The sequence below is a fragment of the Xiphophorus couchianus genome, chromosome 24, assembly GCF_001444195.1.
Source record: "Xiphophorus couchianus chromosome 24, X_couchianus-1.0, whole genome shotgun sequence".
Taxonomy (NCBI): domain Eukaryota; kingdom Metazoa; phylum Chordata; class Actinopteri; order Cyprinodontiformes; family Poeciliidae; genus Xiphophorus; species Xiphophorus couchianus.
Window position 1 is genome coordinate 3,713,027 of NC_040251.1, and position 27,667 is coordinate 3,740,693.

A 27,667-nucleotide genomic window follows, 5' to 3' on the forward strand; every position below is an offset into this window, starting at 1 on the left:
TGGAAAATCCACATTGAAAGCAGGTTTTAGTCAGAGGAGGCTACGTGGTACTACGTACGTTGCACTATACTATGTGGTACTACATTGTAACTACATTGTACTTTATGGCACCATGTTAAATCTACGTTGTACTACGATACAAACTTCCCCACGACAGCTGACCACGTTATTATGTCAACCTTGTATTTCACCGTTGCAAACTACAGGACTAAAATACTAATTACATTTCCAGTTGTTTTCTAAAAGCTGGTATGATGTAGAAAAGTAGCTCCATAACGGATTTATGGTGCTAACGTGACTCGCGAGGCAGCTGTGGTCGGTGTTGCTGTTCAACCTGGGGGTCCGGTCGGAAAAATCAGACAGCAGCCCTCAGAGGTTTCCCAGCTTCCTCCTTTTTTTTAAGTTGGCTGTCACCCCAACTTCCTCACCCATAATTCACCCTGACAGCCTCCTGCTCCCCACACACAGGGAGCCCAACCTGCTCATCCCCAGGCCAACAAACACCTCCATAAAACACACACGGGATGCTGCATGAAACGCAAGAGGTGAGGGGAATCTGAAAATCTACAGCCGTTTTCGATGCTCTATTGATTCCAGAAATAAAAAAGCTATTTTACTAACTGTATTAAACTTCAGCAATGTTCCACGAATTTTACTGGATTAAGTAGTGTAAATAATGTGAGAACTTTTGACCTAAAAAGCCTGTTTTTTTAACCAAAGTGTGTTGAACTGGGATGTTCTTTATGGCGATGTTGTTCAAGAGTGAACATCCGCTGTAAACTGAGAGAAATGAAACTAAATTTAGGTGATTCAGGGTGAAAGAACTGGTAAAAGGACACAATCCGCAACTAAATATGAAGGCAAAATTCAATCTGTTTAACAACAATATCAGAATCTGTTATTATTGACAGATCATTTTCCAGTGTGAGCAACAGAAGGGCTTTAAAAAATAGAAATGGGAGAAAATAAAGAACAAACAGCAACCATGACATACAAAAAAAAGAGAAAAATTTAGCCAAAAGAAAAGCTGGACATGAGAACATTAAGGCATTTACCCATAGGCAACGCTAATTTGGAGGATTTTACAAAGATTTTTCCAGGAAGAATTACATATAACTCCATTAAAAAAAATAAAATCGCCTAATTCAAACATCTGGTATAAATCCCAGCGACCGTAACAACACAAATAAATACATAAAATGAATTAAATATTTAAAAAATAATATGAAGCAAAAATAGAAGCGTCATAACACTGTCGGGATAAAATTAGGAACAAGAATTTAAATTACTCCAAGTCACCTAAAAAAATCATCTTAAACAACATGTCTTTCAGTGTGAAGCGGCTCCAAATACCAGACCATGGTTCTACTTTTTACCGTCTAGAAAATACTTTTCTACTTATGTCACACACAGGAACCCAAACACCATCTAATTAAATAAAAACAGGAAGGATAGTGTGGACCTAAATGTTGTGGAAACCTGAATCTTTTCCTTCCTTTAGGTGCGTGTGGAGGAGCTTTGAATCCTACAGTCAGACATAACCTCGGGTCAGGAGCTGCAGCAATATCCTGTTTAGGGCAGCAAACCGTGGGAAATCTGGTTCCGAGTCCTGAACTTTCCACTCAGGAAATCATTTCACATATAGGTGTCCTTTAATATGCTACGTCCAATCAGAAACTCCCACAGCTCGACCGCCACACAATCTGCGAGCTTAAAGCCTGGAGAGTGAATTCGGATCAAAACCGAGCGTCAGCAGGTGCTGGCTGTTGAGCCCCAAAGGCAACAGCTGCATTTTAAAAAAAACGTGGAAACGGGCGGCAAAACGGCTCAGAACAAAAGTGTTTTCCATCCATCAATCAACATGTTGCTACCAGGCTGGGAGAAACGCAAGCCTGGAGGCAGACATTTCATTCCTATGAACTTCTCTAGAGGTCAGGAATGTGAGCATGAAGCTGTATTTTAGCTAGTCCTGATAGGTTGGGCATGAAATGACCTCCAAACAGAACGAGGGCGCTAACGAGCAACTTCAATTCGAAGCACTTAAGCTCTAAAAAGAAAAAAAGATTTATTATGTTTATGTTTCTCTGACATTTTCTATATGAAGCATAATTGAGAACTGAAGAATCAACAAAAACTCAGAATCAAAACATCCCCTCACCATGACACTTGCGCCACTGTGCATATGAGCTGATATGACCTTAGCTCCACTAATAACATTTTTTATATTACATTATAGAAGTATTTTATTGGTGGTGGATGGTGAGGGAACATCCCTAGCAATGGAAAAGGAGCCTGTGTGGTTGAGTTTCCACATCAGCAGGCGGTGTGAGAACCGCTTTCCTGCTCTGCCACCTTCCCACACGTTCACCACCTCCAGGATGCGTAACACCTTCGCCAAGCAGGCTTCAGTTGTAGCTGGAGTCTGAACGGCAGGAAAAAAAATGTTTATAAAGGCCTAGCGTTGCACACTTAGCAACTTCCTACCACCTCCATGTCCAGATCTGAAAGGTCTGGCTGACTAACAGCAATAAGCGGGAGAGGCGCAGTCGACTCCCACGGCTGCAGACGCCAACAACCTGAGCTGATGGGGTGAAGTGGGGGACAGGCTTCTGGTTCCGTCCCCAAAAACGAGGGCAGAGGAAGGGCACGCTGCCCCCCTCCGTCCTGCATGTCATCCTGAGTCGGTCTCCGGAGAGGAGACGGCTCGCCTGGGAGCTGCCTAGCAACAGTCAGGTGGACGTAAACAGAGACGGACAGATAAGGGGGGACGGCGGGGGTGCGGGCCGTCATGTTGGTGAGCATGTGACGGACCCAGTAGATGCCCAGTCACAGATGTGATCCAAACAGATAAAATGGCTTCACAAAAATATAAATTAGTGCTTCTAATGTGATGAAAAATGAGCTGATATCCATTTAGTAGTTCGATGTGGGCGACGTGCATCATGGTCCACCAGTTAAAATCCTCCCACTGCATTTCAGCACAACTCCAATCTGGATCTTTGTCGTTACACAACCCTCCATGTTCTGATACCCAACCGTCATCAACCGAATAATAATCACTGCCTCACATGACCACTAGGGGCAAAATAACAGGCTGTTACATTGGAAACAGTCACCAGCCATAACAGGTCCACCACCGTGCTTCACAGTTACTGCCTTTTCTGTCATTTACCTTTTGGAAAGTTGTCCTAGGCAGCGCCGGTGTCTGTTGCTTGTTATGTTAGCAACAGATATGCTAACTGCTACAACTCATCAAGTCATTGTGTAACTGATTATGTTAGCAAACATGCTACAATCAGACTGTTTTTAATCAATGTTTGTGGCTTATGCTACATAATATTGCGTCTTTTTGACCATTTCCCCTTAAGCTAGGCTATACTGGGGCGCTAAAAATATGCCAACTGCTAGCTGCTCCTGGGCTATGTATTTTACAAACAGCGATAGGCATGCTAACTCCTTATTACTTAATGCTAGAGATTGTTTTAAAACAATGTTTTTCAGTATTTCCATAATATCCAAGCTAAAATTGTTAGCTACTTATTTTACCAACTGACATGCTAACTCCAATAAATAGTGGCTACGCTGTTATTTTTGGTTGTTGTCTTGTATAAATTCAAACGGGGTCAAATATACCGGGATATACAGTTGACTGGCAGCTCAAATCAACAAACGGGGAAGAAAAATCACCGCCACAAACATGAGGCCCTTCAATAAAATGGTTAAAAACAGCAGAACAAAGACATAAACAAGTCTTTCTACGGTACAAATCAAAACAGTACACAGTCTCGGGGAATATCCAGAGAAGAAGAAGGTTGCGGTGTTTTTTTTTTCCATCAGCATACCACCACCTGCTCCACAGCGCACCCTGACCGAGCCGATGGAGAACTTTTGACAGCCAGCTCTGCCAACGAGAACAGACAGTCTGATTGTCGCCCGGCTTGGTTGACAAACCCAACAACGAGCAACTGGCACATGGCACCGCAAGCCAAGATGTCTTAAAAATAAAGCAGCTAATGGTGTTAGATATCCCGAGATATGCTCCCACGGCAAGGCTAGTGGCTGAATAATCTGGGTTGTCTAGACAGAGAGCGTCTCAAAGACTAAAGGTCAACAAAAACAAAATAAATAATAAAAATCCAGAGCCAACCCTGGGCTTATCATAACATCAGCTCAATTGTTTTCAATAGCTGCAAATATCCTGAGAAATTTGAATTTCTGCAAACAAAAGAAAGAGGACAAAGAAGGAATATTGATTTGAAATTAAAGGTGGGAAGAAAAGAAAGCCCTGAGGGACAAAAAGTGTATGGGGGCGAAGGGGCTTACATGCTGATGATTTGAAAGCAGTTGCTTTTAGCAGCTTACCTGGTGAGGCGTGTCCAGTTTTTGGCGTGGGGAGCGAGGGGCTGGCGGCGGCTTCTGCAGAGAGAGGAGAAGAAGAAACAAACGGATGAGAAGGAGGCAGAGGAGCGGGAGCCGGAGTCATCGGGGCAGCGGCGCTCTCGCTGAGATGACTGATGTTTTCTACGCCGGCTACCGGAGCCGGCGAGAGCGCACTGCTGCGGCTTACACACTTCCTCCACCAACACACACACATACACAAAACCAGAGAGAGCCAATCACATCCCCTCCGCCAGCGTACACACCAACAGTTGGGGCTGAAGGCAGCATCACGCCGATGGGGGTTGGGGATGCTGCGTTCCAGCCATGTCTGAGCACCAGAAACATGTTCATGTTTTAGACATTAATTCATATTTGACAGCGATATGAGGCTCACCCAGCCCCCGGGGGACACTGGGTTTAGAGATGAAAGGCCTCCTTCTGCATCTGAAACCTCCACAAAGAGCATTTTATTCTCATTTCTGCTCCTGAAGGCGCTCAGACTGTGAATGCGGGAAGCATCCAAACATGACAGCGAATGCGGCAGGAGCGCAACGCGAGGTGCAGGAGGGGGTGCAGGGCTTGCCCCGTGCTGAATAATCGCTCTGTCGATGGTGCTCATTTGCAGGCAGGGCCGGGCGCTGCAGCAGAGCTGAGACAAAGGCGGAGAGAGGCTGCAGAGGCCACAGCGGCACAAGCAAACGGTCCAACCCAGAAAGGACTGCAAGCCGCAGAGTCCTGCTCGTTCCTGCAACCACAAACTAGATGAAGGAGGATTTATTTATAGAGCCCCAGTCGTGCTGCAGCTATCCATCACCTGCACCGCTAAAGATGTCAGAGGAAACGAACACGGAGGCATCAGAAGTTTGGAGGAAGAACGAGGGAAAACTGTGAACCCCCCCCCCGAGAATTCAGCTCCTTTATTAACACACAGAGCTGGTTTGTCACCAGCTGAAACTAGTTTGGAAAATCTACAGAAAGACAATGAAACGTCGAAATTCATCAAGTTTTAATGTAAGGATTTTAATTTGTCCAAAAAAATGGCTGTTTAACCAAACCAGCAGTGGCCAGTGTAACAAAAAACTATTTTTCCTCATTGTTTCAGCCGGACCAAATGAATACTAATATGTCTGAGTCACTTTGCACAATAAGACGGACAAGAGAAAATGTAATTCATGAAAGACGTGTTGAACTTCAATCATTAAGATTTGGCTACGAGAAAATAGCTACTAGCCTAAACACGGCTATATCTGTGGTGAAAGCAATGACTAAAAAAGTTTCAAACAACTGGAAGTCTAAAGCCGAGTTTATTTTGCCAACAAGAAAGCAGTAGAGCTGCATGAATTTATCATTTCATTCAGACTCAGAAAATTCCCCAAATAACAACAAATTACATCTAGAAAGTAAAATGCTAACTCCTGTAAGAATGGCAAATCTCAGTTGTTTTAGAATTATATATATAGATATACCCATACAATAATAATAATTATTATTACCATTGACAAGTTCCAGTTTTCTTTCATCATCCATTGATTATCCAAACGCCAGGCTGGGCCACTGTGCCACCATGATGTTTTATTTTTGATATTTTATTCATGAAATTTATTTTTTACTCACACCTCAGGAGAATTTAGAGAAGCCAATTAACCCAACAGTTATCTTTTTGGACGATGGGAGGAAGCCGGAGTACCCGGAGAGAACCCACGTATACATGTGGAGAACATGCAAACGCCATGCATACAGCCTTCTGCTGGTTTTTTTTTTCCAAACAAGATGTTTTTAGCTCCCCTCCAAAAGCACCTTTGTCGTCTTGGAGAGGACGGGCTGGAGAAACCGTAACAGTAGGTGTGGTTTCCTGGTGTTTCTCTTCATTTCTTTGCTTTTTGTAAACCTAAATGAATCCCTTTTCACACATGTCTTCATGCAGTGGCTGTCTGCAGTGAAGACATGTCCGTCAACAGCGTTGACGGTTTGTCGTCCCCGCATCAAGCATGTGTAAAAGTGGGTCACCTCTGGATCCCCACAGATAACGGAGGACAGGTGGTACCGCTCCGTTTCACACTCTGCAGGAACATCAATGGTGGGATTGGGAATCACTTGGTGTATCCTGGTCGACCTTCGCAGAAAAAAAACACTAGCACATTGTTGTCAGTCAGGCAGTGTTTTTTCTGTAAGGTTGACCTGCAGCCTGAACAACAAGGTTTGCCCCCCAAATCCACCCAACTGCTAAAAAGGGAAATTATGTCGGTGGGAAATGTTGCCGATGGAAGAACAACCAGAGGGCCATTGCTCAGGAGCTCTTGGAAATATTTTCTGTTGGAAACTAAAACAGACAACATTTTGCTTTAACTTTTTCCATTCACTAGCTGCCTATACTGGCAGCCTGTTCCACCAAATCAAACCTATAAGGTCAAGAATGAAGTTAAGAGGCACTCTGCACTTCATCGTCCATCACCAAGAGACCACTGAGGTTGATGTGAGACTGAATCAGAAAGGAGGAGTCCTAAGGTCTCCAAAAGCACCTCAAAATTAGAGGGAGAGAGAGAAAATGGCTGACCTGCTGCTTCATATCCTCTATTAGCTTGTCAGAAACAGCCATTGGTGAGAGACTATAATGAAGCTGTCAGCATTGAGGTTAAAGAACGCACAAGTTTAAAACAGTGAGAGTCAGATGCCACCTTTTTCAAAAAATGAGACTAAATGTGAAGGTATTGAGAGAAACAGAAAATCTGGTTTCTGTCCTGCCATCTTCTGGGCCGCTGCCCGTCTCTGCCGATTAGACATCAAGCCCAGACGGAAGGTAAAACGTGGCAGCTAACATCTAATCTCCAACCAGCAGATGCTAGCAGTGCTAATGCCAATCTGCCAGAACATAACAGGACTGTCAACAAAGAGAGCAGACCTGCAGGTCCAGGCCAGCTGCTGATTTGCTGGGGATGAGTTGGAGAGGAAAGTCTGGCCCCTGGCTGGACCCCAACCCTCTGTGATCTGGATTAGCTGACTGGATCATCTACGTATGATGACCCTGTCATCCAGATTTGGGCCGGCTCATTTTCCTGCACATCAGAACATTTTCTGCGTCTGATCCCACAGCCTAAATACTCCGAACAACCAATCAATAGAAATGTCCAGAAGTCTTACTGGAGAGTGCTGTAGGCGATGAAATTCAAGCGCCGCTCTGGGAAAGGCAACACATTACGAACACAGAAAGGTGCTGACTAATACTGCACCTCATTCTGTATTCAGGCAGGATGGAGGACTGCTGTGGAGACGAAAGAAAGCCTGTCCAGCTGTCACCAAACCTCACCTGAAAAACCATGACTCAGGCCGTCTGAAAATGCAGCTTTAGCGCTAGATGAGTTTCACTGAGCCGGACAGAAACCACAAAGACTAAAACGAATCCTTCAAGTCAAAGTAACAACCACATCTACACCGCTCCCTGTCCTGTTCACAGAGGTCAGAGGTTAAATACCTGCTAATACCACAAACAATGGGAAATGGATAGATGGATGGATGGAAGGGTGAACCACTGGATGGATGAATGGCTAGATAAGCCATTGGTTGGGTGGATGAATGGATGGATAGACAGACTGACAAACCATTGGATGGATGATGTGTGGATGGAAAAACAAACATGCTTGAGCTCTTTTTCCAGCTTTCTAAGCCTGAAAACACTTAAAACTCCTTAAATTTCCAGACAGAGTAGGAAAACACAGTGGGTTACATGGTCTAACCACCAGGTTACAGCCATGTTTGATCAACTTAAACTTATAAAACTGGATGATTGGGTGTAATCACCACCAAAAACAATGTGCTCTGGTACAACAGCATTTCATTTAACCAGCTTAGAAAGCTGGTTCAATGAAGTTTATTACATTTTAACCTGCTTTATGTCTGAATTAGATGTAATTGAGGCAAACTTTAATGTCATGTTGTGTTCTCTAACAGCAGATGTTAGCATCCCTGCCATTTGAGTGTAAGGCTTAAAGATGGCCCTGTACTAATGCCGTCACCCAGACTGGAAGCTTGTAATCTCCAGTACTGGCAGGCAGAATGGGGACTGGATCAATGCATTTAAACAGGACAGCAGCACAAAATCTATTGCTAGTTGTTTTGGTCAGAAATGGATGGAAAAATACCTTCATCTGACTGGTTGCTTGTTTAAAGCAAGCTAGATTTAATTTAGACTCGAGAGATTGAATTAACCAGATCTGCACTGCGTATTTCGAAGCTTAGAAAATACTCAGGCCACACAGGAGGCAAATATTCTCATCAGTTATGATCTTTCATCAAAGGTCGTGCGTTTTCACTCAAAATCTATTTAATCCATGGCCAAAGCATTTATTATTAACCAACAAATAATATTTTCCCTCATATTTCTTACAGTTTGTTACTCAGCTCTAGGGATGTTTAGGACAGAATTTCAGACATACTACAGATGACCCGAAACCGTTTGATTTTGCTGCAATTTCATCACAAAAAGTTTCAAAAATCCTAGTCACAGCTACAGTAACCAAATATCTCCAACGGCTTTGGTGAAGTTAAGTAGCTTTTCCAATATAAAAATTTTTCCCTGAGACATCTTAGACAAAACTATCACGTTGCTAGATGGTAAAACTGAAAGAATGAGCTAAACAACCAAAAAATGTTATTTATTTTGAAAGACTTCTCACATGAAGGGTTTGCTGTGTGACCCACTTGCTAAGTACCAATCTTAAAATCAACCGTTTTATTTTATATTTTAACATTTCTTAGTCAAAATATGATTTTTTTTCAACCCTCCCACTTATTTAGAAGTGTTATTTGCACAAGACAAAGTTTCAGGGAAAGGAAGTTGAAATTGCATTGGGGGAGCTTTACTTTGAAAACTGAAAACCCTGGAAACTACTGTCATCAATAACTAAGTTGACTTGTGGAGTACCTCAGGTGTGTGACCTTGGCACCCTTTTATTTTCAACTTACATCTTCTGTGCAGCCGTGATTCCGAACAATGGTGTGCAACACCAAAGTACAAAACTGAATAAATAGACACAGAGCTCATATGCTTGATTCAAAAACTATTATTCATCCTCAAAAATCATGTCACAACCTATGTACACGTTGCTCACAAAAACACTGTATAAATAGATTTTTTATTATTATTATTACAGAATTGGTATTAATAAAGAGTTTTGCACATTATTTACCTTGACTGTAAAATTACAGACAAGTTTATCACGCTTGGTCTTAATATCTATGGAAAACAAACAGTTGATTTCACTATGTTGTCGCAATTATCTGTAAAAGGCACAATGACAGCCGTGCTATTCATTATTGCTCAAGGGGGACGACTGCAACGCAGTTTGTGAAAAGCTCCCATGAGCGTAAAAAAAATAATAAAAAAAAATAAAAGACTAAGTGGTTTATGAAAGCGCTGCTTTTTTAGTTTGCAATTACTGCTGAGAGCAAATAACAGGCAGTCCATTAGTCAAAAGTGAGCATCAGACAATGAGAAAGACCAGCTGGCGAAAATCAAAATCGTGACAAATTGCCTGAAATGTCTAAATGGACAAAATAGCCAATGGTAAGGATAGGAAGTCATTTTCCCCTCACGTCCTTCTGGGTGTTCATATCGTCTCATCAGTCAAACATACGCACGTCTGATCCTCCAACACTTCCAGGCTAAAGACGGCCTGCTGCTTTTTGGACCGCCGTTCCTCTCCGATAAAAGCAGAACACAGGAAATTCCTCATATTCTGGGTGATGGACAAGATGGCGCCAGTGTGTACGGCAGGCCGTCTGTCCTTACCTTACCTATGTGTGTTAATGTTTGTATTAGCGCTTATTTGCCAAAGTTTTTATACCAGCGCTCTACTGATCTATGACCGCCGAACTCTTTTGGATCTTCGATCCTCAGCAGAGACGAAATTTCTTTATGGAAATCCGAAAACTTTGCCTCCGGTTTTCATGGGAGTACCGGATTACCTCCTCTGCATACTGGCCACACCTTTCCGGAGAAAACGCCATCGCGTCCGGGGGAGACGCAGCGGTAGGCTGGTGAGGTTGAAGTTCAGCTTATCACGGACTGCCACAACTGGAACGAATCTTTTTTGGTCCCCTCTGGATTCTGCTTATACCTGGTTGGTGCCGCTGGCTGGCTCAGAAGGACGGGTTTTTCAGCAACGGCCCCGCTACCGTATTCAGAGACGCTCTAGACAGCAGGGAGTGAACTCGACGAACCTCCAGGCTCTACGTCGGGGTGTTTACAGCGCTAAAGACCAGAACCGACCGGCCCCTGTCAGGATCGGCTTGGTAAATGCCAGATCACTTTCAAATAAAACTTATATTCTTAAGGACTTCTTCACTTCAAATCGACTGGACTTCCTGTGTGTAACAGAGACTTGGCTGAGTGTTGGGGAGTCCACTGTATTCTCTGAACTTTTACCGCCAGACTGTGTTTACTTGAATTGTCCCCGAAAGTCTGGTCGTGGAGGAGGAATAGCAACCTTTTTCCGGAATGTATACAAATGTAAGCCGCTGCCCGCGTCTTTCTCCTCCCCTAACTCCAGCTTTGAATTGAGTATGTTTGAGTTAGGTCGCTCGTACCCAATGCTGTGTGCTGTTATTTACAGACCCCCTGGATATAATAAGGACTTTTTGAATGATTTTTCTGAACTGTTGGCATATGTTTTGCCTCTATATGATCAAGTTCTTATTGTTGGAGATTTTAATATTCATGTTTGCTGCCCGGACAAACAGATGGTAAAAGATTTTTTAAATTTGATTGATTCTTTTAATTTCACTCAGTGGGTATTTGAGCCACACATGAAGGTGGTCATGTATTAGACCTTGTTCTATCTTTTGGGTTGTCAATTTCCCACTTGATGGTTGGTGATGCTGTGTTTTCAGATCATAAACCGGTGTTGTTCAATATTGATATGCCTAGTAACTTTGTAAAACCCTGTGTTTCTGCACGGTGCCATCGCGTAATAAGCCAGCAAACGGCTATTCGTTTTTCTGAGTTATTTGAATCAAAAATTTCTATGCCATCATTTAATGATGCGGAGACCCTTACCGCTTGGCTCTATTCTACATGTCAATCGGCTCTAGATGAAGTGGCTCCAATGAAACCCAGGAAATGGAGGACTAAAATGGAACCATGGCTCAATGATAGAACTCGTGCTGCTCGACGTGAATGCAGAAAATTTGAGCGAAAGTGGAAAAAAGACAAGTTACAGGTGTCGTTCCAGCTGTTGAAGGATTCCTGGCATCGATATCAGCTAATAGTGAAAGACACCAAACGGGAGCACTTGTCAAATATAATTTTACTTAATCGTCACAAGCCTCGCTTATTATTTCATATTGTTGATAGCGTTTTGAATGTTCCGCATTATACGGGCTTTGAGCCATCTCTGGAGGTATGTGAGAAATTTCGCGTTTTTTTCGAGGACAAAGTGGCTGGTGTTAGGGCCAATATTATGTGTTCAGCTTCTGACCCTTCAGTTGCTGTCAAATGCTCCACTGCTTTGTCTCAGTTTGAACCTGTTACTTTGTCTTTAATACATGAGACTGTAGGTCATCTTAAGGCCTCAGGTTCTGCAGCTGACATTTTACCCCCACGACTTTTTAAAGAGGTTCTTCCTGTTTTAGGGATTTCTATTACGGCTATTATAAATAGTAGCCTGATCACTGGTGTGGTTCCAAAACCTTTTAAACAGGCATTAGTTCAACCGCTGATCAAAAAACCTGGCTTAGACCCTTTTCTGTTATCTAATTTTAGGCCTATTTCAAAGCTTCCATTTATGTCTAAAATTTTAGAGAAAGTTGTTTATAATCAATTAAAGGCCTATCTCGATGTAAATAATATTCTTGAGGATTTTCAGTCTGGTTTTAAAACTTTACACAGCACCGAATCTGCATTGTTGAGGGTGTTTAATGATATCCTTTTGGCTACTGATGCTGGAGATCCAGTGATTTTAGTTCTTTTAGATTTGACTGCAGCCTTTGACACGGTGGACCATGATGTTTTACTTTCCCGTTTAGAGCATTATGTAGGTCTCAAAGGCACAGTCTTAGTGTGGCTTAGGTCGTATTTGACGGATAGGTCTTTCTGTGTTGACATAGATGATTTTAGATCATCGTCTGCTCCTTTATTGTGTGGAGTACCGCAGGGCTCGATACTTGGACCTCTTTTGTTTTCTTTATATTTGCTTCCCCTTGGGTCAATATTTAGGAAACATAATATTGCTTTTCATTGCTATGCGGATGATACACAAATTTATGTGCCCCTCAATCGTAAGGGAGTCAATACAGTACCAATTTTAATGGAGTGCCTTGATGACATAAAAACTTGGATGGCTCTGAATTTTTTGAATTTTAATGAAAGAAAGACGGAAGTTATTATTTTTGACCCTGGTACTACCTGCAAGTCCACTCCTGTGGATTTGGGTCCACTATCACATTACGTAAAGCCATTTGTTACAAATTTGGGCTTTGTAATGGACGCAAATTTTAAGTTGGATAAACAAATCAGTGCCGTTGTGAAAACGAGCTTTTTCCATTTGAGGCGGCTTGCTAAGATTAGGAATATGGTACCAGTGGATTATTTTGAAATATTAATCCATGCTTTTATTACAACACGACTGGATTACTGTAACTCCTTATATGTGGGTGTCAGCCAGTCTTCTTTGTCCCGTCTTCAGCTGGTCCAGAATGCGGCTGCTCGGCTCTTAACTGGATCGCGGAAGAGAGAACATGTTACCCCGATTTTATATTCTCTGCACTGGCTGCCAGTACATTTCAGAGTGCATTTTAAGATTCTTTTATTTGTATTTAAATCTTTAAATGGCCTTGCTCCCTCCTATCTCTCTGAGCTGCTACATATACACTGTCCTCCTCGAGCTCTTAGATCAGCGAGCCAAATGAACCTGGAGGTGCCGAGGACTTCCAGGAGGCAGAGAGGAGACAGGGCGTTTGCTGTTGCAGCTCCCAAACTTTGGAATTCTTTACCTATGTTGGTAAAACAGGCCCCCTCTTTAGCAATTTTTAAATCTGCTCTTAAGACTTACCTTTTTCGGTTGGCCTTTGATTCGGTTTGAGATGCTGCTTTTCTGTATTTATCTGGGTATGTTTATGTATTATATAGAGTGTTTTACGTCACTGCATTGTTGGTTTTGATGTGTTTTAATTTTGTTTTTATTTGTTTAATTTTGTGATTGTACAGCACTTTGGTCAGTGGTACTGTTTTAAAGTGCTATATAAATAAACTTGCCTTGCCTTGCCATATGTGAAATACGCCTGAGAGGCCTGTTTAAAATAGTTTTGAGGAAAAAAAAGACAGAAATAGGAAGGAGGTGAAGAGGCTCAGCGCTGTGCAGTATGACAGACGGATGCAATGACTCCAAGGAAACGTGTCTGTATGATGAACGTCAATAGGAGTGCGCACGTCGGAGGGCGTGTGCCAGTCTTAGATTTACAGAGTGTTGTGCATATATTAGCAGTCTGCCGGGCGGTGTGTCTGACTTTATGCTAACCACAGGGTGTAGCCTGGTGCTTTGAAGTCATCCCTCCAACCAGCTCTGAACTGAAACACGGGCGACTGTACGAGACATGGAAACATTACAAGTAAACCTAAAAAATTAGATAGATATTATTATCCAGAGATTTCTTTAGGCACAAGTCTCTTATGCCGTATGTTGTTTATTTCTCTAAGATTTGAAATGAACTCCTTATAATAAGAATCTAAAAATCTGAATTCTGAACGTTTGTTTACCCTCTTCGAAAGCTCAGAAGTGACAATTATGAGTTAATAAAAGGTCCAGCAATTTGAAAAAGTGAACACGTTTGAACACGACGCTCACTGTCAATTTCGCCCACACTTGAATATTACGAAAAGTCGAGAAAGCATTTATAACTGGAGAAAATGGCTTTCTGAAAAATGGAATTTCAAAATGGAATCTGTGTTGATAAAAAGTTTTCCCAACAGAATGACAAAAATATTCTTAAAAAAAGGTTGAGAATATAAACTTCCATTAACTATACACTTTAAAATTACAAATATGTAAGGTTATATGATAGAAGTATTGTCAAATATTGCTATTTTTTCTAAATCAGTCGTTTCCAAACTATTTGCTGTGGTTAAAAAATCACCAAATTAAAAGTACTCCTGGGCCGCATGTTTTTGTTTTTAAACTCTCTTGCATAAAATGCCGGAGAAAATTCCAGACTGGGCAAAGTTTGGAGTGGAGTCCCAAATCTCTCGTTAGAGGACGCTACCCATGAATGTGAAACTCTTTTGAGAGTAAACTTGGTATGCTAAACCACTGAAGCAGTTTACAGTACCTATAAATCTAGTCTAATTTTTAGGGTAAATGCAGTAAAGAAAAAAGAACATACTAAAAGGTGAGGCTACCTGTGAGAAAAGGTAATTTGCACTAACGACGTCCCTGATTCTAAATCCCTTCCTAATATTGGTTAATCTGAACTATGCCTCCACATGCCATCTGTTTTAAATTAGCACCTTCACAGGAAGCACTAAGATCCGGGCAGCAGTGGTCAGATCCTAAATCCGCTACAGAGGACCAGACAGACGTCAAGATTAATAGAATCAAACTGAGCTGAATGTCAGCTGGAAATGTGTTTTTCCCGAATCAAACGACGCCGTGCCGCGTTTCTAAAGTTTGTAGGAGAGACGAGCGTCGCAGAGGGAAGAGCGAGAGTTTCCGGAATCCATCACAGACAGCAGAGACCAGCTGCAGTGAGGGAGGGAGGGAGGATGGAAATCAACACGCTGCACAACGCTAGCTTGACGAAGTACGTCAGGAAAAGCCCACATCCTGGCATGGCAGGTCAACGGCACGACATGCCAACACGCAGCGGAGCGTCAACGCCGGTAAACAATAAACATACTCCTCTCTGAGACGCAGCTAGCAGTCATTCGGGCGCTGCATGGCCAAGCCTCCAGAAACCATCAAGTCAGCACTTTTCCTCCCCATCCTTCCACAGTGAGTCAAAGCAGGACGACTGGGAGCACAAGTTGATGTTTGGCTCAGTTTGATGGAGGGAAAATAGTAAGCAGCACCCTCACGATAAACGTCTTATGCTTTGTCAGCCATGTTTTATGGAGAGCAGATCCTCAGCTGCTACCAAACAAGCCCTCTGTGTGTTTTCGCCCACTTCTCTCTAAGAGGATCATTTATGTAACTCAAGGACACGGCTAGCCAAACATCCGGAGCTTTTTGTTCATTCCCCAATGGCATAAAAACCACTTTGTACTCTAATTGGTCATCGCATGTGCAATTATTAGTGAATAGTTTTGCATTTTCGCTCCATGCAGAGTAATCACATTGATTACGCAGGGTTCAGGTGGCAACACAATGTCACATCAAACACAGTTTATTTCTAAAGGTCACATTTCTGTTGGCAGGGAAACCATCAACCATTTATGTTTTATGAAAACGGCAATTATTTATATTTTCCTATTGTTTTGAACCCAATTATTCAATTTTTAGGCTTCGTGGGAAATGTCTGAAAGATTAAGCACTAAATCAGACTACAATAAGAAAACTAGTTAAAGTGATATCTGATATTGATAAACAGCTCAGCTATACTGTTTCCATGGGGAATTGAGAAGATATGTTTTATTTCACATAACTTTGGTCTTCAAGGCCTTTGCTAATGGGTTTATTCTTCGTGTGCAGCATAAACAACGGTATAAATAACGGTCAGACCACACAATCAGTTCCCTTTTTTTCCTTTAGCATCAAAACGCAGCACTTAAAAGCAAAGATGTCTACTGGTGGCATCATCCGCCCTTGTCCATCATGCGGGGACACATGATGTCCTTTGAGTGGCATCAGATCTGCGAGGCCATACCGACCTGACCCTAACGCCTCAGGCCTCCTGCCGTTCCTGTGCTCTCCTCCTGCTAGAGGATTAATTGCTTATTAAATGCAAATAATCTGCCTTACTTCTTCTGTTTATGCTTGTTTAAAACACGTCTATGCTTCAGATAATCTAATTTTAATAATCAGACAATAATACCATGAGAAAATTTAAAATGCAGTTTTGACCAACGATTTGCTAGCAGTAGCATCGTGCCTTCAGCTACAGTTAGCGCCGGGTGCTAGCTGTACTGAACCGTACTGCCAGTTTTTAATGACATTACATAAACAGTTTGGCTTTGCTTTCTGTTGTGATACTCTTTAGACGAAATGTTAAATAAACATTCGAGTTCTTTCCACATTTCGACCAAACAATCTTCCATGCCAGAAGTCCAGCGGACTCTCGATTCCCCACCGTGCTCACGTCACCGCGCTTTCTGATTGGCTACCTGTCACATTCAACAGGCTGCCTTCTCGCTCCCAGTCGGGGGAACACCACAGACACTGCAATAAACGAGCCAAGACGATCAAACATGCCGAATATCCCCGATTTTAGATCAAAGCGGTCCCAACGTTCTACCGACTGGACCCGATCAGTCGTAACACACCACACACTACAGGATCACCGGTTACGATTGTCGCAAGCGACAATCTTAGAATTTAGAACGTTCCAAGATTGTCGTAACGGCAAAAAATCGTGTAGCGTGAACTGGGCTTTATGGTGTCTTGGGGAAAACAAACCAAATGTGATTCTTCTGCGCCTTTAGACAATTATTAGATCTCTGTTATCATACAAAAATGACTGAATGAGTTGCAGTAGGCAACTCTGTGACCTAAAGGGTTGGGTGTGGTGTGTAGGGCTTTATCCCACAAAGGGTGGCAGAAACAGTTTTCAAGGTTTAAGAGTCAATTACTTTAAATACATAAAATGATCATATGAAAACATGTTATCAGGTTATCTTCATCTGGCATTAAATTAGTGTGGCAAAAACAAAAGGTTTTCTACAAATGAACTGCGTGACATGACATATTAAGATAAAAGACAGCGCTGCCGTCCTTTAATAATGATCCGCAGGCTAAGTGATCGTGCAGGGAAACGCAACCAATCAATCATCTCAAACAGAAGGCCTCTTAAGCAGCAAACACAGGAGGTCGTAGCTTGACCAGATTTCCTGTGTGGACAGGAAGCTTCTCAGCGAGGCTTTCACCTTGGAGTACTCTGAGTGCCGGCTATTACTGTAAGTGATACAGCAATATTGTGGTCAGCGCGAGCGGCTAGATGGAGGAAGGAGGGGGATGGACGCATCCTGAATCCCTCAGAGGACGGACATATTAGAATCTCCTCACATCTATCAACAGAACAGGACGAGGTGAGGATGGACGGCCACGTTGTTAAGTAGCGTCCAGTAGGGGGCGCTGATACGGACTTAAGAGTTACTTTGTGGTACTTTTGTGATCACGATAAAGATTGTGATTTTAAAAAACTGTTTATTACTTATTTTTAGGTGATAAAAGGTTCTGCAGGACAGTGACTGGATGGCACAGCATTTATAGAGCCACAAACACAAATACTGCTCTCGAAAAACAATCTCATGTGAAATACCCAACGGCATATTTGGGCCATTATGGATAGAAAAGAAAAAATGAGAAGTACATTTCCATAAAACAAACTTGCAATTATGAGAATTTTTTTTTTTTTTTTTTGAAAAAAAGAAGGAAATTTCAGGGCACCCATAGTAAAATATTTGCGAGAAGGAAAAAAAAAAAAATCTGAAATTTTGAGATTAATCTCTTAAATTTTCTGAAGAAAAAAAAGCTGGAAATTTTCCAGTGTCAATAATCAAAAAACTTCAACCTTTGAATCTGATAAATTTCCAAGTTTTCTCTTGGAAATTCTGAGATTAATCACAAAATTTTAAAGGTTTTTTTTTTGGCACAAATTTCCTTTTCCTTTTCTACTAGCAAGCGCTTTAATACGCCGTCTCACAAATATGCTTCGTCAGGATGCTACTTACTTAAAAATGTGTGATTTTATATCACTAAGCTGCACCAAACTCCAATATTTATTGATGCTCTCATTGAGCAAAAAAGTCCAGGTTGGACTGTAGTGACTTCCTGTGCTTGAGCGACTGGAGGGTGAGGTCACTCACTCACCAGTAACTTAGTTTGACGTTTCCATGCTTGGAGCCGGCTGCAGCTCAGGACATGTCTGTCTGATTACGGCTGTGGCCTGCTGTAAACTCAGATCTGCCTTTATGTCCCGCTGCAGAACATGAAACTAAAAAGATTTGGCAGGATTATCCTCTGGAACCCGAAAGCTTTCGTTCTGAGGCTCAATCTGAGCCGAAACTTCTCAAAGTGTCCGCCCCACTTCGCCGCTTCCTTTGAGAAAATGGAAATTTAATGGATATGTGTGTGTGGGGAGGTGGGGGGGGGAAAGACTCCAGAGCAGGCTGCAGGTGTGTACTGCAACAACAGCACTTTGTTTCCATGACAATAAGCTAAATCACCATAGATACGGTTGGATTTGGAAATAAAGTTAGACCAAAAGAAGCCCAAGGACGGTGATGACTAAGTGTGGCGTAGGAAGCGGGGATTTGGAAATGTAATTAGTCGACAACGAAGCCGGAGTGGATAGTGTCTGTTTTCATTTCTTATTGTTTGCTATCTAATGAAAAAAGTAACGAGTATGACACAGTTTGACATTTATTTTAACAAACCGAGAATGCCTTCAAAAAAAAAGAGGGGAAAAAAATAAATAATGCTAGAGCTGGAGAACTGCGAAGGGGCGAAAAATTACAAAATGGAAACTTTATCGAGTTCAAGGGAATTAAATATTAGGGACGGTGAATTTTGAGAAATTTATCACACGGGTATTAATATGTTAAATATTTTAATCACTTTTTTTTTCTCACCAAATTGCATTCTTGCTACACTCGTAAATTGGAGACACAAACGACGTCCACGAACACCAGTGATGGACGACGAACTCCTTCGCTTCGCAGCACTGAAACTAACCCAAGCTAATTACGTTTTCGTAAATAAAGCCGACGTTATGAAGCAGAAGTAACCGGAACTTTGACACTTTCCTACATTTCCCCAGAAACTTCCAGGAGATTATAAGTTTTTGGACTCCAACCCACACCACGATACTACCACGCCCCGCTGGATGCCTTTCAAGTCAAGAATGCCGGGGTTTTGTCTCTCAAGGTTCTATTTTTCATCTGTCTACACTCTTCAAGTATTTTCATGTGACTGTTATCAATCTGCAGACAGGCAGCTATGTTTCCCTTAGAGATAAGCATCTTTATCTCACAAGGTTTCGTAGCAGGAAGGGCAAAATGTGACTTCAGCAACCTTCACACCTAAAATAAATTGATATTTTCCTGGGCAACTGCAGGAGCAGCATAATCTCACCCTGAAAATGTCTGTAAAAATTCACTTAAGTTTACTTAAAATGTCAATTTACAACACACTTTAGAGGAAAACCCCCGATGCTTTTTCGTTTACAGCTTTGAATTCATATAGAAGATTAGAGTCATCTCATTTGAACAAGAAAGTTTTCTTGTTTAAATGAGATAATGCTCCTGAATTTGTCTCCAACGATGAGCATCTTTAAAACTTTGTTTTTTCTAAAACCTAATATTTACTGTTCCATACATTAAACTGCAATCAAAACCAGATTCATTTTTATTTTATGTTGGTCTTTTCACACGCCTTTGGTGAATAAAGTTTAGCCTGGAATCGTGCTGGCATCAGACTCGGTCCCATCAGCCTGTCCTTCATTATTCATGGGCAGTAAAGCGCCGACCCGCTCTGAGCCAGGCGGGTTCCTGCGCCGCGGCATCCACCGTGAGCGTTCCCGCCGCTGCTCCAGACCCGACACCGTCTGACTGACTGACTGCGTGTCTGTTCGCTTCGGCTTCACGCAGCCAGACCAGACGCCAAAAGCAGAAACACGTGCAGACAGAGTGATGCAGAGCAGGCTCGACCAGACGCAAGCGTCCTGCGTTTTCGTTGCTCTGATGTGGCAGCAGATTAAAAGCGTCTCTCGGAGAGTCTCTCTGGTTTATGTGCGTGTTGACGGGGATGCCACCCAGCGCGGGAAACAGCAAAGCTGGAGAACCCGAGCTACCGCCGGTAAAAAAAACAAAAACAAAAAAATCCTCCTGGTTGGAGAACCACAGGACTGAAACCAGTTAGCGGCGGGAATCAGAGAGGACTGACTTTCCTGTTTATATCGGCTCTGTACTGACGGAGCGGAGGGAGACGCTGTCATCAAAGCAGAGAAACCTGATATCAGTCATAGTTATTTACACTTTCTCTTTATTTATGCCTAAACTGGTTTTACTGAACAATCAGAGAGAAAAAAACCCATCTGGCTATGAATAAACAAACATTTTTCATGCGGTCTCTCTGTCTTTTTTAATTATAAATGTTCTTCACCCCTAATCTTCAGATCTTTCCATCTGCAGGCCTAATTAGTTGACATAAACACTTCATAGGAGCTGAACATCATGTGTGTATCGATTTATCTTTGGATGCACAATATCGGCATTAACGTCCAATAAGTAAAGCCGGGCTGTTTAGCTGAAGCAGAGAAGCAATGTTGGCAGTGTGGTTAAGGTAAATATCAGTTATCAGGCGTAACAGCAATATTAATATTGGACATCAGATATCGGCTCAGTTTTTATATCAGAGCATGTTTTTTTTTTCTAATTAACTTTTATTTGTCTACTCCCTCATTCACACAGAAAAAAAGATTATGCGCATTTGGTGTTTTGTCGTTCGAGCCGCGTGTTTCACACAGATTTGGCGTTTTTTGAATTCGGGTCCCAGAGTGGGAACGTTCCAAACCGCCGGTTTCATGTTCTCGCGCGTCTTGTTTGGAAAGACGACGTGGCGTCGTTCTGTGGCAGTGTTCATGCAGACATGCCTACTGCAGCGCTTTCTTTGGACGCACATTTCGTCTCAATCATTTACGAAAATGTACCGCGTTTGTCTGCGTGTAGTTGAGAGCCTAAAACAGCCACCTGGTAAAACGGAACCTTGTTTCAGACCAACTTCAGCCAGTTTCTGACAAGGACAGATTCAACATGGGTTAGATGTATTTTCAACTGACCAACACTGACCGGGTAATACTTTTATCAGTTTATGTTTGCCCCTCTGCTGTTTCATATTTTTGAAATGTATAGATCTTTTCAGACTAGTCAAGTACAAAAACAGTCATCTGCTAAGGGATGTTTAGTTCTCAATGGATGGCAAAGGTTTAAGACTTTTTGTACCTGCTAACTGAACTGTATGGAAATGTGGTTATGTAAATACAACAACCATTATGCACCAGCAGGGGTCGCTCTAAGTTGGTTTTATTAGACAAAATGGTCACGTGAGCTAGGCGCACAACTCAGTGAAGAGGCAAACTAAGGAATAAAATATTGTCCAATATCACTAAATCCAGATCTCTATCCTTCTGCTTGTGTGGACGATGCGAACAAGCAAGCAGAAGTAAAACAAAATGGATCCTTGTTTTTGGAGAATCACCGTTTGAACACAAAAACAGCTCCGAATCTAAATGAGACTCGTCTTAAACTTTTGGTTTCTTTTAATGGATAGAAAACTACATAGACTACTGAAGTCACTGCAGTTCCCCAAATTAATACAACAAATAAAGTATTGGGAACATTGGAAAATGCCATTAGGTTCAACTCCTGGCTAAAATTAGCAAATAAAAACCACAGAGTTCCCGTAGTAGTCTCCTTTGACTGATGAAAACCACAGTTTGGCTTCATTCAGGTGGTTATAAGAAAACACCAAGCCGGGTTACAGCAGTTGTTGCCAGAAATTGCTCAGTTATGTCATCCTGGACCCACACAGACACCCACAGGGGGGCAGCCAGGCAGAAACCAAGCCTGAGAAAAGTTCCCACTCCCACTTGAGTGGGGGCCAGACTCCAACAAGTCAGAAATTTTGTGTAAATCACATCCGCTTCATTTGATCAGTCGGCAGTTTGGAGCAACCCTCAACAAGCCGCCCTGGCAGTGATTTAGTCCTCTGGTGGAGGGCCCTTTGACTGGTGATGGAGGGGTCAAGCAGAAGAACAGGCCTGTTACTGAGGGCCTTCTGGGCTGGATGGAAGAGGAACGCTCTATGGATCCTTTCATTAATGATCCATGTTCAGAGGGAAGCGCTGCAACATCAACCGCCCTGTGAGCTAAAGAACCAGATGGCGTCAGATTAGCATCTGAATGGGGCCCTGCAAATCCACGGGCGGCCCCCGGCTCCTCACCGCCTCCCTCCGGTGGGTATAGGTGAGGCTCAAGGCTCCAACCAATAACTGGAAACCACAGGAAGCTGAGGATTGAACCTCACTCCGGTGATTCCACCCTGCTTCAGTCCGGATGTTAACTAAAAGCCAGAACAGCAGGTAAACAAGCCTAAGATGTCAATCAGGTGTAGAGCTGCTGCAGACAGGACAGACTCCGAGATAACATCAGGGCGAACTCGATCTCGGCTTTGAATTTCACGTCGGAAATGCCTGGACTCGCAGCGCGGTGCGGGTGTCGGCGGCGAGGTAAATCTGCTTCTTTCAGTTCCCCCATGCCTTGAGCTCAGCCAGCCATGAAGACGTCTCGATGGTTTTCCTGCCTGACACGGGAAAATGACCAACTGTAATCGAATTAAAACGCATTCATGCACACGCAAAAGCAGCAAAACACTGAGTCACGTGGAAACTTTCAGGAAGGTTAGGGGCATGGCAGAAGCGCAAAAACTTTCAAGTGTTGAGTGCTTACCGCCACTCTACTAAATGCCCTCTTAAAGGCGTAAAAGCTGTTTTTAAAAATTAAAGTTTACTCCCCCCCCCCAACATATTTCAATTCATGAAAACCCAGTTAATAAATTCACATTTTAAAGCTTGAAATCTTTGACTTATCGAACTAATTTTGGAGTTAAATGACTCTTTCTACACCCTAGTGCTCTAAAATAAAAACCAGAGGCTGCTTTTCTTACCCAGGTTTATGCTGGCAGGCTCAACAAGGGGTTCTGAGGCAGAAAATTCACTATATTTCTCACTTCTGCTTGGTATTAATCATAATCTTGACCAGAAACCAAACATCTGAGATTGCTCACTGAAGGATTTTGAGCGTAGAAGCACCAATCAAAGGAATTTGATGTTGCAAGAGGTCAAAGGTTTAGTTTTATACTCTATTCCCAGGTCAAACTGTAAAGAAAAGAACGCTTGTCTCTAGCAACACAGAGATCCACACAGTGGTACTGGAAGGGGTCATTCCTTTCAGGGGCTGGTTTCCATGGCAGAGGTTCCCATGGTGATGGGGCCCCTCAACGGCCCCAATAAAGCCGTGGGCACCGTCGGTGCTTCCAGACAACTCATTACGGCCCGTCCATCCGGGCTGGAGGAGGCTTGTTAAATCAGAGCAGAGGAGGACAAGACCAACAGTCTCCTCTTTTAATTAGTCCATCGCATACTTCACAAGTGGAGCGCCTGAAAACGAAATGCGAACAATGTCCGACAAGAATACGAAAACGGGGAAAAAAAAAAATAGAGATCAGCCATTTTCACAGGCAATTGCCAACAGACATGTTAGACCTGCTGATCACCAGATAGAGCTGATCAAAAAGAAAACAACCCGACTGATGGGTTTTACCTGATTGAGATCAGTATGGAGGAAGACTAAGACAGAATGCAAAAAAAATGCGAGCAGACTTTTTACTCTATCCTGCTATCTAAAGCCATAGCTGTTTATGTGGCCCTCTAGACTCCAGAGGTACGCGTAAATAGAACCTTCAAGGTAACATTTGTGTGCTTAACTATTATTTTCTTAATCAAATCAAAGTGGTTTCTATCTGTGTACCGCCAAATTAGTCAATACTCCCGGTTTTGCTACGCTCGTGGAAATTCAAGTAAATTCAACATATCGCGTCATTTTTTTTTGTGGGCCAATTGGAAGGTTTTCCAGAAAAATGGTCAAAAACATTGACGTTAAGTGATGCCAACTCCCACCTGCAGGTGGCGGTATGTTTTACGTCTCCACTTCTGCCTCTGCCTTACTCGATGTCAAGTTCTGGTCTGTTATTGATTATTTGCGAGTCATAAAAAGTCACATTTATCAACGTATGAGTGCAAACAGTGCAAAATTCCTTGCAAAAGTTTTTTAAATTGGAAATTTATTGCAAGAAATTACAAAAAGAAAAATTATGTGGAAAAACTGTTAATTATTATTTAATTTTAAGAAGAGACAGGTCTGGCCACTTGTTTATCAGATTCTGGCACAACTGGCCCAAAATGAAAACCAGTCTGACGGCTTTCTTTGTCAATTTTCCATCCGAATCCAGAAACATTCATCATAAACTCATTGCAAAATTAGATTCTGGAAAAGTGTCGTCATATTAACCCATAGGAGCCGTGTTACAACATAACACAGTAAAGGATTAACCATTGCACCTCAAACATGTAGAAAAGCATTAGTACACCAATGACCTGAAGGTCGGTCTATCTGTGGTCAGAAAGTGGTTTTTACTTTCAAACCAAATCCTATATTTTTCATGCTTTATATTTAAAACCCAGCCTCAGTATCAGAGGAGTTCTCAATAAAAAGTCTTTAAGTGCCATCCTAGACACTGATCCACCTCCATCTGTTTCCATGTTTCACTCAGAGCCGTGCCCGACGCTCCCATGATTCTGGGAATCCCATTCATCCTAACATTCGACCCTGACCAGCAGATGCACTCAACCGTGCACGCCAACACGGTCAGGACATGTCAAAGCTTCCAGCCATGAAAAGCAATTTAGCCCCTCATCCCTGAGGGATTTATCTCCACGGTTCTCCTCACACACCGAGATCCCACAAAGGCGTGGAGGAAGCCGCTAGTCGCTCTGTGCTAGCTGGACTGCTACAAAGAGCCTCATTGAGTCCTCCAGGACACACCGCCATATGCGTTGGAGCGAAGAAGCTGCCAACCCACTGTTTGTCAAAGGACGAGGAGGAAAACAACCCAGCTGTTTAGCTTTCACATCTGGAAACCATAACCCTGCGTAACTCAGGCGATAGCCGAGCGCTAGGCTAACGCCGTGTCCCAGGCAGGAAACAGCCCCGGGCTCGTTCGCGGTTTCTTCCCACTCTCTGTTGGTCACAAGAGGCCCAAAATAGCTTGGGGTTTGATGGACGTGTAGAGGGGAGGAAAGTTATGACTCCCAGGAGGAATCTTCAAGACCGCAGGCTACATGGAAAAACACGGAAAGACATGGAAACAAAATGAAGAATGGCGCTGTGGGGGGAAAAAATAGCACAAGAAGGCAACAAAGGCTCATACAACACATCAGTTTAGGTTATTTTAAAACTATATACAGAATATTATTATTACGGCACATCCATAGTTATGGTTTTATACTGAGACAGAGCCAAGTCAGCTTCATTTTTTTTACTGGTTAAGATCCAAAAAATGGAAATGCAGCCATAAACCTTCCCTTCCAAGACTGACTTGTACATGGAGTGCATAGTAGGAAACTTTTCCACATCATGTCAGAATTTAACCACATACATTCAATGGTTTTTATTGGGCTTTTATGAGTTTAAAGAACACAAAGTCCCACATAACTCCAAGGTGGAAGGAAAAGGTTTCATTTTTAAATCACGTTAGATCTTTTTCATCCTCCAACTGGTTTTCTTCCGCATTTTTTTTCCTGTATTCAGCGCCGACATGAGGAAAACCTCCCCCATAGCATGACACTACCACCACCATGCTTCACACAAGTGGACTAATCTGGCCGAGACGGATTGTTACTTAGGAGCATTGGACTGAAAGTGTTTTCCATTAGCAAAACATTCAGAAAATGTTCCTCTGATCTAAAAGTACTTTTAGTGAAGTTTGCGGTCGGGAAGCGACAAAGTGCATGTACAGCTGCAGGTGCTAGCAGCACATTAACCATCAGATGTCAAGCAGCCAGTTGCTGGCAGCTCTCCGCTTCAATTAAGGTTGTGAAACCACAGAGTCCGTAAAAACGGAATGATACGCAATTACCTCACAGCGACGGAGACACATAAACTTCCTGTTATAGCTCGCCGTGAACACGGAGGGCTTTTCTCCAAAACAAGAAAGCTAGTTTTGAGGAAGCGCGGCCGTCGTTTGGAGCTTCCTGGAGTCCAGCCGGGCCAGGCCTTCCAGTCTCAGGAGACTTGTTCTCTGTTCTGCAGCGTCTCATGTACAAGCAGCTGCAAGAGCTCGGCGATTACCTAACAAGGCAAAAAAATATATATATTTTTTTTTAACTCCAACGAGATCAGGAAAGCCTGGGAGAATATTGAGAAAGAACGAGAGTCCTTTCTCTCGGACAGCATCATCATCCGTGAGGAATGAAATGTGACGCCGGCTGTCAGGGCTGGTTTGGGGAAAGTGGCCGCCAGTCAGCCATGGTGCAGGCAGAGTGTGGATGACTGATTAGAGAGGCCGTGCTGGAAGCCAGCAGGTCACAGGGTGGAGCCTCGCGCCAGATAAGGACATGGCACATTCAGGGTTTTACTCACCTTGGAATGCTAACAGTATCAGCTGGTTTTATAACCAATATTCATGTGTTTATGGTTATGTTTAGAGATGCTGATCAAACTTTGGATCTTAGACATGACCTTTTACGAATCCCTGAATATGTTAGAATACGTCTGAGGGCTGCAGAACCTGTTCATCACATTTCTTTGCACAAGATTTTCTTAGATAATGAGATTTCAGTCTGCTCAGCTCTGCCTATTTTGAGCTGTTTTGAGGCCTCCTGTCACTTTAAGCTCCTGCTGACCAACCCTCCCCCCCCTCCAACTCAACGTTTACACTTGCACGTGAAAATGGCTGCAAACAGATGAGCAATTATACGCCCGTACATCTTTGAAGAGCAAAAGTGGAGCCTTCTGCACAACCAACAAGAATGCAACGAGTGGTTTCTGGATGGTAAGTCAACAGCAAAACACTAGTCTTTTACCAGCAGTCGTTGTACAGCGCACACAGCGAGAAAACCAGCTGACCAAACTCCAGCGAAGCCCAAACTCTGGGCTTCGCTGGAGTTGCTAGGTAACGGGCAGCATCACAAATCAGCGCCTGTCGATGTGTGACGTTACACTCCGGAGGTTTTAGAAATGGCTCATTTTTCCAGACACCAAAAAACATAAAGTTACTGCCAAAACCTAAAATTCCGCTGGATGGTTTTTTTAAATTTTTTTTTTAGAAGCAGTAGAAACCCAAACGGAAATATATAAATGAGCAAAATGTGAACTTTAGATCCCCTTTAAGCAGGTGAAGGAGGTGGAGGGTTATCCAGGTCAGGGTGCCGTTTGGCTCCTCTGACGTCTCCACATTGGATTAAACTGCTCTCTCAGTCAGGACTTAATCACCTCCCGAAGCACAGTTCTGCCACCTCCCATTAGGCA

General features: G+C 42.8%; 1 protein-coding gene across 12 annotated transcripts in view; it reads right to left on the reverse strand.

Annotated features, from left to right (window-relative positions):
• LOC114140737 (microtubule-associated protein tau) overlaps window positions 1-27,667 on the reverse strand; it is a 57,618-nt gene that overhangs the window by 27,150 nt on the left and 2,801 nt on the right. For 4 of the 12 annotated variants that reach the window (XM_028010904.1, XM_028010899.1, XM_028010898.1 and 1 more), the window contains exon 1: window positions 4,363-4,534. The gene's annotated coding sequence lies outside the window, so the exon portion shown is untranslated. Of the gene's footprint in view, window positions 1-4,362; window positions 4,536-27,667 lie in introns of those variants that run through there. The other 8 variants (XM_028010897.1, XM_028010901.1, XM_028010895.1 and 5 more) reach the window with 6 other exon arrangements.